Source organism: Lynx rufus, unplaced genomic scaffold, assembly GCF_022079265.1.
Source record: "Lynx rufus isolate CCGP_SWC_20201006 ecotype Redwood Valley unplaced genomic scaffold, mLynRuf1.p SCAF_15, whole genome shotgun sequence".
NCBI lineage: Eukaryota > Metazoa > Chordata > Mammalia > Carnivora > Felidae > Lynx > Lynx rufus.
This window is the reverse complement of record NW_025814829.1, coordinates 57,724,451-57,736,318: the sequence shown is the minus strand read 5'-3', so window position 1 is coordinate 57,736,318 and position 11,868 is coordinate 57,724,451. Positions and strand designations below refer to the sequence as shown.

General features: G+C 38.2%; 1 non-coding gene across 1 annotated transcript; it reads right to left on the bottom strand.

Annotated features, from left to right (window-relative positions):
* Positions 1-10,787: 10,787 nt before the first annotated feature.
* On the bottom strand, positions 10,788-10,891 carry LOC124510556 (U6 spliceosomal RNA). The gene has a single exon (XR_006961752.1). It is a non-coding gene; the product is annotated as a U6 spliceosomal RNA (small nuclear RNA).
* Positions 10,892-11,868: the final 977 nt, after the last annotated feature.

The following is an 11,868-nucleotide window of genomic DNA, read 5'->3' as shown; positions in this document are numbered from 1 at the left end:
CCATTGCCCAGTTAGCCAATCTCCCCACCCATAACCCTGCCAGCAACCCTCAGTTTGTTCTCTGTATTTAAGAATCTCTTATGGTTTGTCTCCTTCTCTGTCTTTAGCTTATTTTTGCTTCCCTTCCCTATGTTCATCTTTTATGTTTCTCAAATTCCACATATGAGTGAAATCACGTATTTGTCTTTCTCTGACTGATTTATTTTGCTTAGGGTGGTTCATTCTAGTTCCATCGACTATATTGGAAATGGCAAGATTTCATTCTTCTTGATCGTGAAGTAATATTCCATTGTATATATACACCACATCTTCTTTATCCATTCATCAGTGAATGGGCATTTGTGCTCTTTCCATACTTTGGCTATTGTCGATAGTGCTGCTGGCTATTGTTGATAGTGCTGCTGTAAATATTGGGGTGCACGTGCCCCCTTCGAATCAGCATTTTTGTACCCTTTAGACAAATACCTTGTAGTGCAATTGCTGGGTCATAGGGTAGTTCTGTTTTTGATTTCTTGAGGAACCTCCATACTGTTTTCCATAGTGGCTGCACCAGTTTGCATTCCCACCAACAGTGCAAGAGGATTCCCCTTTCTCCACATCCTTACCAACATGTGTTGTTTCCTGAGTTGTTAATTTTAGCCTCTCTGACAGGTGTGAAGTGGTATCTCATTGTGGTTTTGATTTGTATTTCCCTGATGATGAATGATGTTGAACATCCATCTGGATGTCTTCTTTGGAAAACCGTCTATTCATGTCTTTTGCCCATTTTTTTCCAATGGATTATTTGTTTTTTGCATGTTGAGTTTGAAAAGTTCTTTATAGATTTTGGGTACTAACCCTTCATCTTATATGTCATTTGCAAATATCTTCCCCCATTCTGTTGGTTGCCTTTTAGTTTTGCCAATTGTTTCCTTCACTGTGCAGAATCTTTTTATCTTGATGAGGTCCCAGTAGTTGATTTTTGCTTTTGTTTCCCTTGCCTCCAGAGACGTGTCAAGTAAGAAGTTACTGCGGCCGAGGTCAAGGAGGTTGTTGCCTGTTTTCTCCTCTAGGATTTTGATGGCTTTCTGTCTTATCTTTAGGTCTTTCATCCATTTTGAGTTTATTTTTGTGTATGGTGTAAGAAAGTGGTCCAGATTCATTCTTCTGCATATCACTGTCCAGTTTTCCCAGCACCACTTGCTGAAGAGACTGTCTTTATCCACTGGATATTCTTTCCTGCTTTGTCAAAGATTAATTAGCCATATGTTTGTGGGTTCACTTCTGGGTTCTCTATTCTGTTCCATTGATCTATGTGTTTGTTTTTGTCCCAGTACCATACTGTCTTGATGATTACAGCTTTATAATACACCTTAAAGTCCAGAATTGTGATGCCTCCAGCTTTGGCTTTCTTTTTCTTTTTCTTTTTTTTTTTTAATGTTTATTTTTGAGAAAGAGAGACAGAGCATGAGCAGGAGAGGAGCAGAAGGAGAGGGAGACACAGAGTCCAAAGCAGGCTCCAGCTTCTGAGCTGTCAGCACAGATCCCAATACGGGGCTTGAACCCATGAACTGTGAGATCATGACCTGAACCGAAGTCAGAAGCTTAACTAACTGAGCCACCCAGGAGCCCCTGGTTTTCTTTCTCAACATTATTTTGGCAATTCAGGGTCTTTTCTTATTCCATATAAATTTTAGAATTTTTTTTTTTAGCTCTGTGAAGAATGTCGGTGTTATTTTGACAGGGATTGCACTGAATATGTAGATAGCTTTGGGTAGTATTGACATTTTAACAATATTTGTTCTTCCAATCCATGAGCATAGAATTTTTTTCCATTTCTTTGTGTCTTCTTCAATTTCTTTCATATGCTTTCTATAGTTTTCAGTGTATAAATCTTTCACCTTTTTGGTTATGTTTATACCTAGGTATTTTATGGTTATTGGTGCAATTGTAAATGGGATCCATTCCATGATTACTCTTTCTGCTGCTTCATTATTGGTGTATAGAAATGCAACGGATTTCTGTGAATTGATTTTATACCCTGTGATTTTGCTGAATTCATGGATCAGTTCTGGCAGTTTTGGGGTGGAATCTCTCGGGTTTTCTCTATAGAGTATCATGTCATCTGTGAAGAATGAAAGTTTGACTTCCTACTTGCTGATCTGGATGCCTTTTATTTCTTTGTGTTATCTGATTGCTGAGGCTAGAACTTCTGATACTATTTTGGATAACAGTGGTGACAGTGGACATCCCTGTTGTGTTCCTGACCTTAGGGGGAAAGCTCTCAGTTTTTCCCCATTGATGATGATATTAGCTGTGGGTCTTTCATATATGGCCTTTATGATCTTGAGGTATGATTCTTCTATCCCTACTTTCTTGCGGTTTTTGTCAAGAAAGGATGCTATATTTTGTCAAATGCTTTCTCTGCATTTATTGAGAGGATCGTGTGGTTCTTATCCTTTCTTTTATTAATGTGATGTATCACATCGATTTACCTGTGGATATTGAACCAGTTCTGCATCCCAGGAATAAATCCCACTTGATGTGGTGAATAATTCTTTTAATGTATTGTTGTAATACATTACATCAATGTATCTTGTTGAGAATTTTTGCATTCATGTTCATTAGGGAAATTGGTCTGTAGTCCTTTTTAGTGGTCTTTGTCTGTTTTTGAAATCAAGGTAATGCTGGACTCATGGAATGAGTTTGGAATTTTTCCTTCCATATCTATTTTTTTTGGAACAGGTTCAAAAGAATAGGTGTTAACTCTTCTTTAGATGTTTGGTAGAATTCCCCTGGAAAGCCATACGGCCCTGGGAGAGTTTTGATTACTGATTCAACTTCTTTACTGGTTATGGGTCTGTTCAAATTTTCTATTTCTTCCTGTTTCTGTTTTGGTAGTTTATATGTTTCTAGGAATTTGTCCATTTCTTCCAGATTGCCCAATTTGTTGGCATATAATTGCTCATAATATTCTGTTATTGTTTGTATTTCTGTGATGTTGGCTCTGATCTCTCCTCTTTTATTTGTGATTTTATTTATTTGAGGCCTTTCCTTTTTCATTTTGATCAGTGTGGCTAAGGGGTTAGCAATTTTGTTAATTCTTTCAAAGAACCAGCTCCTGGTTTTGTTGATATGTTCTATTATTTTTTTTTTAATTTCAGTATCATTGATTTCTCATCTAATCTTTATTATTTCCCTTCTTCTGCTGGTTTTAGGCTTTATTTGCTGTTCTTTTTCCAGCTCCTTTAGGTGTAAGGTTAGGTTATGTATCTGAGACCTTCCTTCCTTCCTTAAGAAGGCCTGGATTGCCATATACTCCTCTCTTATGACTGCCTTTGCTGCATCCCAGAGGTTTTGGACTGTTGCATTTTCACTTTTCATTGGCTTCCATGTACTTGTTAATTTCCTCTTTAATTTCTTGGTTAACCCATTTATTCATCAGTAGGATGTTCTTTAATCTCCAAGTATCCATGGTCTTTCCAAATTTTTTCTTGTGGTTGATTCCAAACTTCACAGCATTGTGGTCTGATAATATGCATGTATGATCTTGATCTTCTTGTACTTGTTGATGGTTGATTTGTAACCCAGTATGTGATCTGTTCTAGAAAACGTTCCATATACACTCAAGAAGACTTTGTAGTCTGTTGCTTTAGGATGAAATGTTCTGAATATATCTGTTAGGTCCATCTAGCCCAGTGTATCATTCAAAGCCAATGTTTCCATGTTGATTTTCTGCTTAGATGATCTGTCCATTGTTGTAAGTGGGGTGTTGAAGTTCCCTACTATTATGGTATTATTATCAATGAGAGTCTTTATGTTTATGATTAATTGATTAGTATATTTGGGTACCTTCAAGTTAGGGGCATATTTACAACTGTTAGATCTTCTTGGTGGATAGACCCCTTAATTATGATATAATGCCCTTCTTCATCTCTTGTTACAGCCTTTATTTTTAAATCTAGTTTGTCTGGGGCGCCTGGGTGGCGCAGTCGGTTAAGCATCCGACTTCAGCCAGGTCACGATCTCGCGGTCCATGAGTTCGAGCCCCGCGTCGGGCTCTGGCCTGATGGCTCAGAGCCTGGAGCCTGTTTCCGATTCTGTGTCTCCCTCTCTCTCTGCCCCTCCCCCGTTCATGCTCTGTCTCTCTCTGTCCCAAAAATAAATAAACGTTGAAAAAAACAATTAAAAAATAAATAAATCTAGTTTGTCTGACATAAATATGGCTATTCCAGCTTTCTTTTGATGACCATTAGCATGATAGATGGTTCTCCATCCCCTTATTTTCAATCTTCAGGTGTTTTTAGGTCTAAAATGAGTCTCTTGTAAGCAGCATATAGATGGGTTTTGTTTTCTTGTCCATTCTGATACCCTATGTCTTTTGATTGGAGCATTTAGTCCATTTACATTTAAAGTGACTACTGAAAGATATGATATTAGTGCCATTTTGTTGCCTGTAGAGTTGGTGTTTCTGGTGATGTTCTCTGGTCCTTTCTAGTCTTTGTTGCTTTGGGTCTTGTTTGTTTTATTTTGTCTTTTCTTCATTCAAAGAGTCCTCTTTAAAATTATTTGCAGGGCTGGTTTAGTGGTCAAGAACTCCTTTAGTTTTGGTAAGCTATCACCTCTTATCCCCCAGCCCTTCCCACCCAGCCCTAAACAACCTCTTTTTTGTCTGTATTTACCTATTTTGGATTTCCAAATGAATAGGATCATACAATATATGGTCTTTTGTGATTGGTTGCTTGCACACACGCATAATATTTTTAAGGTTCATCCATGTTGTAGCATGTATCAGTGCTTCATTCTTTTTTAATTGTCAAATAAAATTCCATTATGTGAATATAATGGAATATATATAAACAATATAAACATTTTGCATAAACATTTTGTTTATCCATTTGTTTGTTGATTTACCTCCACCTTTTGGCTATTATGAGTAATGTTATAATCCATATGAGTAATTATAAATATCTGTGTACAAATTTTTGTGCAGACATATTTTTCAACTTCTCTTGAATATATATCTAGGAGTGGAATTGCTGGATAATATGGTAACTCTATATTTAATCACTTGGAGAACTTCCAGACTGTCTTCCAAAGCAGCTGAAACATTTTATATTCCAAATAGCAACATGTGAGGGTTCTTGTTTTTTCTACATCCTTACCAACACTTGTTGTTATCTGACTTTTTAATTCTAGCCAGCCTAGGGGGTCTGGAGTGGTATTTCATGGTGAGATTTACATTTTTCTGATGACTAAAGATGTTGAGCATCTTTTCTTGTGCTTATTAACAATTTGTATGTCTTCAGAGAAATATCTATCCAGACACTTTGCCCATTTTTATATTGAGTTATTTGCTTTTTTTTTTTTTTTATTGAGTTAGGAGTTACTTAATATATTCTACATACTAATCCCTTATCAGGTATATAATTTTCCCACAACTTCCATTCTTTGGGCTCTTTTTATTTTTTGATGGTGTATTTGAAGCATAAAAGTTTTTAATTCTGGTGAAGTCCAACTTGCCTGTTTTCTTTTGTTGCTGGTGCTTTGAGAGTCATTAATAAGAATTCTTTGCCATATCTAAGGTAAGAAAGATTTACTTTAAGAGTTTTATAGGTTAACCCTTACATATAGGTCTTCGATCCAGTTTGATTTAATTTTTATCTCTAGTGTGAAATAAGTCCAACTCCATTCTTTTGCACAGGGCTATCTACTTGTGTCAGCACCGTTTGTTGAAAAGATTGCTCTTTCCCCATTGTATGATTTTGACACACTTGTTTAAGAACACCTGACTGTAGATACATGAACTACTTCTGGATTCTTGATTCTATCCTGCTGATCCATATGTCTATACTTATGCCAGTACCACATTTTCCTGATTACCACTGCTTTGTAGTAAGCTTTGAAATCAGGAAGTGTGAGTCTTTTTACTTTGTTCTTTTCAGGATTATTTTGACGTTGGTTGGTATCTTGCAATTCCCTATAAATTTGAAAATCGGTTTATCAATTTTTACAAAGAGTTCAGCTGGGATTTGGAGAGGGATGGCTTTGAATCTGCAGATTCACTGGAGGAATATTGTCATCTTAACAACATTAAGCCTTCCGGTCCATGGGCATGAGATGTTTTCCTATTTATTTACATCTTTCAATATTTTGTAACTTTTAAATATAAATTTTGGACTTCTTCTGTTAAACTTATCCCTAAGGATTTTATACTTTTTAACACTATTATGTGTTTTAACACTTTTTAACACTATTATTCTTTTTAACACTAGTCCTAGCGGACTTTTTAGTGGATTCTTTAGGATGAGAATTCTAAAACTTCTACATCTTGTGGAAGAATCACTGATCTCATGAGGTTTGCTTTCAGAGAATAATTTACTACCCCAGGAGATAATGGATGAGATCCAAAATCTAATTGAAAAGGTGAAAAAAATTGGAAAACTATCAGCAAGACCTCTCAGATAGAAGTTAATAGGTCATTATGGAGGAGGCTTTCATTTTCAGTAATATTAGGATTACAGGTGCCAGTTGTTGCTTAACAAAGGTAGATGCTTCAGAGTAACACTATCCAATACAGCTTTCTGTAATGGAAATGTCTTATACCTATATTGTCCAAAACAGTAGCCCCTGGCCATATGTGGATATTTACATTTAAAATAATTAAAATTAAATAAAATTTGAATTTAAAATAATTAAAATAAAATTTAAATTTTAGTTCCTCAGGCACACTGGCCACATTTCAAGTGCTCATTAGCTACATACATGGTATTGGATGGCACAGATAATAGAATATTTCTATCATCACACAAAGTTCCATCGGAGAGTGCTGACCTAGAGTCTCCAGTAAAGAAGCCACTGGGTTAGAGGGACATAAGAAAGAAGCAAATGGTATTTCCATCCTTAAATGATTCACAAAAAGCAAATTCAGTATGTTAGCTGATCCAATTAATGCCTTATCTATAACTTTTACACATATGTTGGAAGAAAAAGGAATTCACAATTAATGTTTTCCCTGTACTCTTTAAGAAAGGCAGAAATATGAACAATGGAGAAAGAAAAAAGAAGAATTGTATATTCTAGAGATTCAGGATTTTGAAAATCTAGTGTTAGTTATAAAGAAAAACCATTTCAAGTAAAAAAAAAAAAACCATGGTGTTATAACACTTCTCTGTGAAATCCTGCAGACTCTCCCTGCCTCTGGCTACAGTGACAAAGACCTGATTCAACTTCAAACTCTACACTTACAAGTGTGACCTTGGGCAAGTTACTTAATCTCTCTGTGTAGAGGTTCTCTCTTCTGCAAAATGAGAAAAGGAAAAGCATGTGAAGCACCTAGACATGTATCTAGTACATAGCAGGCATTCAATACATATTAGATATTATTATTACCAGAAGGGGAGATAATATCATACAGAAGATTGATTTGTACTTAAAAACCTTGAAATGACTTCTCGTTGCCTATAGAGTAAAACCCAAGATTCTCCATATGTCCCATAGGGCACAAGTCTGGTCTGTATTTACCACTCAAGTTTTCTTTCTCGGTGATCCACCAGGGACTCTTGGCTTTATTAACACCATGCTGCTTGCAGTTATTCCAGAAGGCATGCCATTTTAGATTTCCACAACTTGCTCATGCCATTCTTCTGTCTGGAAGCTCTCTACAGTCTTCTTGGCCCAGTTAACATGTGATGATCCTTTAGGACTCAACGACAGTGGGTTAGGAGACTCTTTGGAGGATTTCCATTGCTTTCTCACCTACTGCTTTATTTTTGGGGTTTCTTTGGTGGTGGTGGTAGTGGTGGGTTTTTTTGAGAAAGAGAGAGCATGCACACACATAAGTGGGAGAGGGGAAGAGGGAGAGAGAGAGAGAGGGAGAGAGAGAGAGAGAGAGAGAGAGAGAGAGAGAGAATCTTAAGCAGGCTCCACTCCCAATGTGGAGCCCAACTCCTCACAACCATGAGATCATGACCTGAACTGAAATCAAGAGCTGGTGACTTAACTGACTAAGCCACCCAGGTGCCCCCTCACCTACTGTTTTACATTGAAATTATCTGGTTAGGGGTCTGTCTCCACCAATAAGTAGAGAACACTAAGTGTCAGATGCTCTGTTATGCTTTGAGGGTATAAGGAGGAATAACAAATACGTTCTTGCCCCCACTAAGCAGAGTTTGAAAACAGAGAGGGACCATATCTCTAGTGCCTCTTTATATTCTCAAAGCCTAGCATATGTGTGGCACACAATAAGTACGTAAAAACACTATCAAAACAGCCAGAATCTGATGTGTAGAGAAAGGACTGCCTAGCCCAGCACCTAACTTCCTCCCAATGAGGTTCCTTGAGTGTTTTAAAGGAGGAATTGCAGTGAATGAGCAGAGAAAATTCCAGGTGATGTTATGCGTGTCCCTCAGGCACATAAAGTCCCCCTCCCCCCGTCCTTTGTGAGGACACCAGCCCTCCAGCATTGTCTCAGCGACCCATGGGCTCCTAGATCTCTTTCCACCACACCCATTTCCTCTTTTCTGTTGGAAAGCAGTGGATAGAAGAGGTTTGATTAAATAAATTAATTTAATCTTAAGATTTTAATCTTTTTTTTTTTTAATTTTTTTTTCAACGTTTATTTATTTTTGGGACAGAGAGAGACAGAGCATGAACGGGGGAGGGGCAGAGAGAGAGGGAGACACAGAGTAGGAAACAGGCTCCAGGCTCTGAGCCATCAGCCCAGAGCCCGACACGGGGCTCGAACTCACGGACCGCGAGATCGTGACCTGGCTGAAGTCGGACGCTTAACCGACTGCGCCACCCAGGCGCCCCAAGATTTTAATCTTAAAGATTTAAAAAAACCTCACATAACAGTTGATAGCTTAAAGGTTAGCCTATGCTCCTTTTCCTAGTGCATCAGCCTTTCTGATACAGAAATCCAAATGTAAAAGTCTCTTGTCATATATAGAACAAAGAACTCTCACTGCCCTATCTGGGAACAGAGAGGGCACTACTACAAACAGAGAATTAGCTCCTTGTCCAGTGCAGAAACAGCATCTAGACTAGCAATTTTTTTAATATTTATTTATTCACACACACACACACACACACACACACACACACACATGAGTGGGGGAGAGGCAGAGAGAGAGGGAGAAAGAATCCTGAGCAGGCTCTGTGCTGTCAGTGCGGAGCCCAATGTGGGGCTTAATCCCATGAAACATGAGATCATGACCTGAGTTGAAATCAAGAGTCAGACACTCAACAGATTGAGCCACCCAGGTGCCCCTAGACTAACAACTTTCTACCAGAAGTACGCCATAGTGCTGGTGATATAAAGATAATCTGGGTAATATAAAGTGAAATTGGTTAAAGAGATAAGCTTCTTAAAGAAGATTCATTTAAGAGGACATTTGAATGCTGGAAATAGAAATTGCCAGCCATATGGAAAGACAAGACTGTATGGAAAGACATTCTCGGGGCCAGTGGAACCTTACAGGATCCTCAGTAATAGCAACTTGTAGTTTTCCTGGATGGGCATTAGTGGGTCAATTATTATGTATGTAATATTATATCAGATAAGTAGTATCTAATATTATATTGGATAATATATTCTGACAAAGACAGTTCAGGAGTTCTGTCCCACAGATAGTTAAGGTTACTTCATAATAACTATAGCTGCATGACACTCAACCTCTGGGGCTTCCCCAATATACAGACTAAGATAATCAGGAACAACAAACATGTGCCATGTTAGATAAAGATACATGACTGTTTCCCACCACACCAAGAATTCCATGAAGGCAGAGACTCAGGCTCATTCAGCTCTGGATGCATAATGCTAATATGGTGGTTGGCCCAGAGAAAGAACCTGGAACTTCTCGTTGAGTAGAAGCAGGAAGACGGCCAGGAAAGAAAGAGAGATAAAATGGAAACAAGAATGATCTGAGGCTCCCTAGGGCCAAAGATGGCCACTACCCAGGGATATACAGGGACACTCAGGAACAGTAAATGGTCTCATCCATGCCAACCAACCATAAATGGGATCCTCTGTGGCCAAAAGCACAACAGTTGAATTAAATCAGTTTTACCAAGAGCTCTGTTCTTTCATTTCACTATCTCTTTAGCAGTTGTAAAGACTAGTGTATATTTTATCAGCTACAGGAGAAGTAAAAACTGTAATAATAAAGTTGTCATAATAACCTTGTCCCAATTGTTCATAACTTTCTAAAATTTCAGTGTTTTGGCTAGTGTTTTTTCCACTTGCTATCAGTCCAAAGGTAACTTTTGGAAGTTTGAGGAAAAAAACTGTCACATTATTTCTAATTCGGTAAAAATTAAATCCTCATCATTTCCCCCTTACAATAACACACACAATAGAAGTAAAATATAGAATCAAATATCTCCCTAAGGTGAAACAATAAGAATTTGGATTTCAAGTTAGGAAATGCTGATTATTCTCTTTTTCTAATCAAAAATAGCATTTGAAAAAGATTTTAATGTTTATTTATTTTTGAGAGCGAGAGAGAAGAATTTGGAGTTCAAGTTAGGAAATACCTATTATTCTCTTTTTCTAATCAAGAATAACATTTAAAAATTTTTTAAATGTTTATTTATTTATTTTTGAGAGAAAGAGAGAGTACATGAGGGGGAGGGACAGAGAGAGAGAGAGGGAGACACGGAATTTGAAGCAGGCTCCAGGCCCTGAGCTGTCAGCGTAGAGCCGGCCTTGGAGCTCAAACTCACGAACTACGAGATCATGACCTGAGCCAAAGTCGGATGCTCAACCGACTGAGCCACCCAGGTGCCCCCAAAATAACCTTTTTTTTTTAATGAAACTCTTCACGAATTTGAGTGTCCTCCTTGCCCAAGGACCATGCTAATCTCTGTACCATTCCGATTTTAGTATATGTGCTGCTGAAGCCAGCACCAAAATAACATTTTTGATACAAGTTTTACTTTGCCTTTGTACATAGGCATAATGATATTTTACCTTTAAATGACCCAAAGCTCCAGTGCTAAATTATGTTTTCCTTCAAGGAGGATATAATTTCATATTCAACCAGCACAGCAATTTCAGGCTTACCAATTAAGTCTGTAGAAGGAATTATCATCCTTCTAGTTATGATCCTTCGTGCCTAGCAGGAACTGCGGAATCAAACAAAGTCCCATATAAAGGTTAGGGAGGCAATCCAGCAAAGTGAAGGAAACTGGATGTGAAATTTTGAAAGCACCATTCATACTTGCTGTGTTTCGCATTAGTAACTAGTCTTCCTGCTTGGAGACGAGATATTTCCCAACTTGCACTTTGCACTGGTTAAAATCTGGAGCGTCATTTAGCCTCTTAATCTTGGTTGGTGCTGACACCCAGTTTGCTCTTTTATAGCTGGCTCCGACCAACAATAAAAGTAACCGTTTGTAAAGTCAAATAACAGGAGTAGTTCTTAGGGAGACCAGCAGCCAGACTGATTCACCAAGCTGGCCCCCTTCCCAGGAATAAAGAAAATGCGAGGTAGCTGTCGTAGCGGTTATCCTGGGTGACACTCAGGATTCCCAACCGCATGGCTGGTCAGGCGAGTTAAAGAATGTCTGGGACTAGAGCAATAATGGAGGTGACCGCGCTGCGGCAAGCCCTGAATTAAGTTGGTACATTCAAAGTTGCCATAGAAACCCTCCCTGAATGTCCTCCCTTCTGCAGAACTGAGCTGATGTTTAAATGTTAATATGCCTTCTTACATTTCGTGATATGTGAAATAGAAAGCAGATAAACACGGAAGAAAGAAAACATACTCGGAGGTCTGGAATACTTGAGAACTGAATACTTTTCCCATCCTAAGTTATCCTTTTAAACCAGTGCCTAAAGGAGGGGTGGTGTGGGTAGCAGCGGCTGGGAGCTGTTCAGGGCAG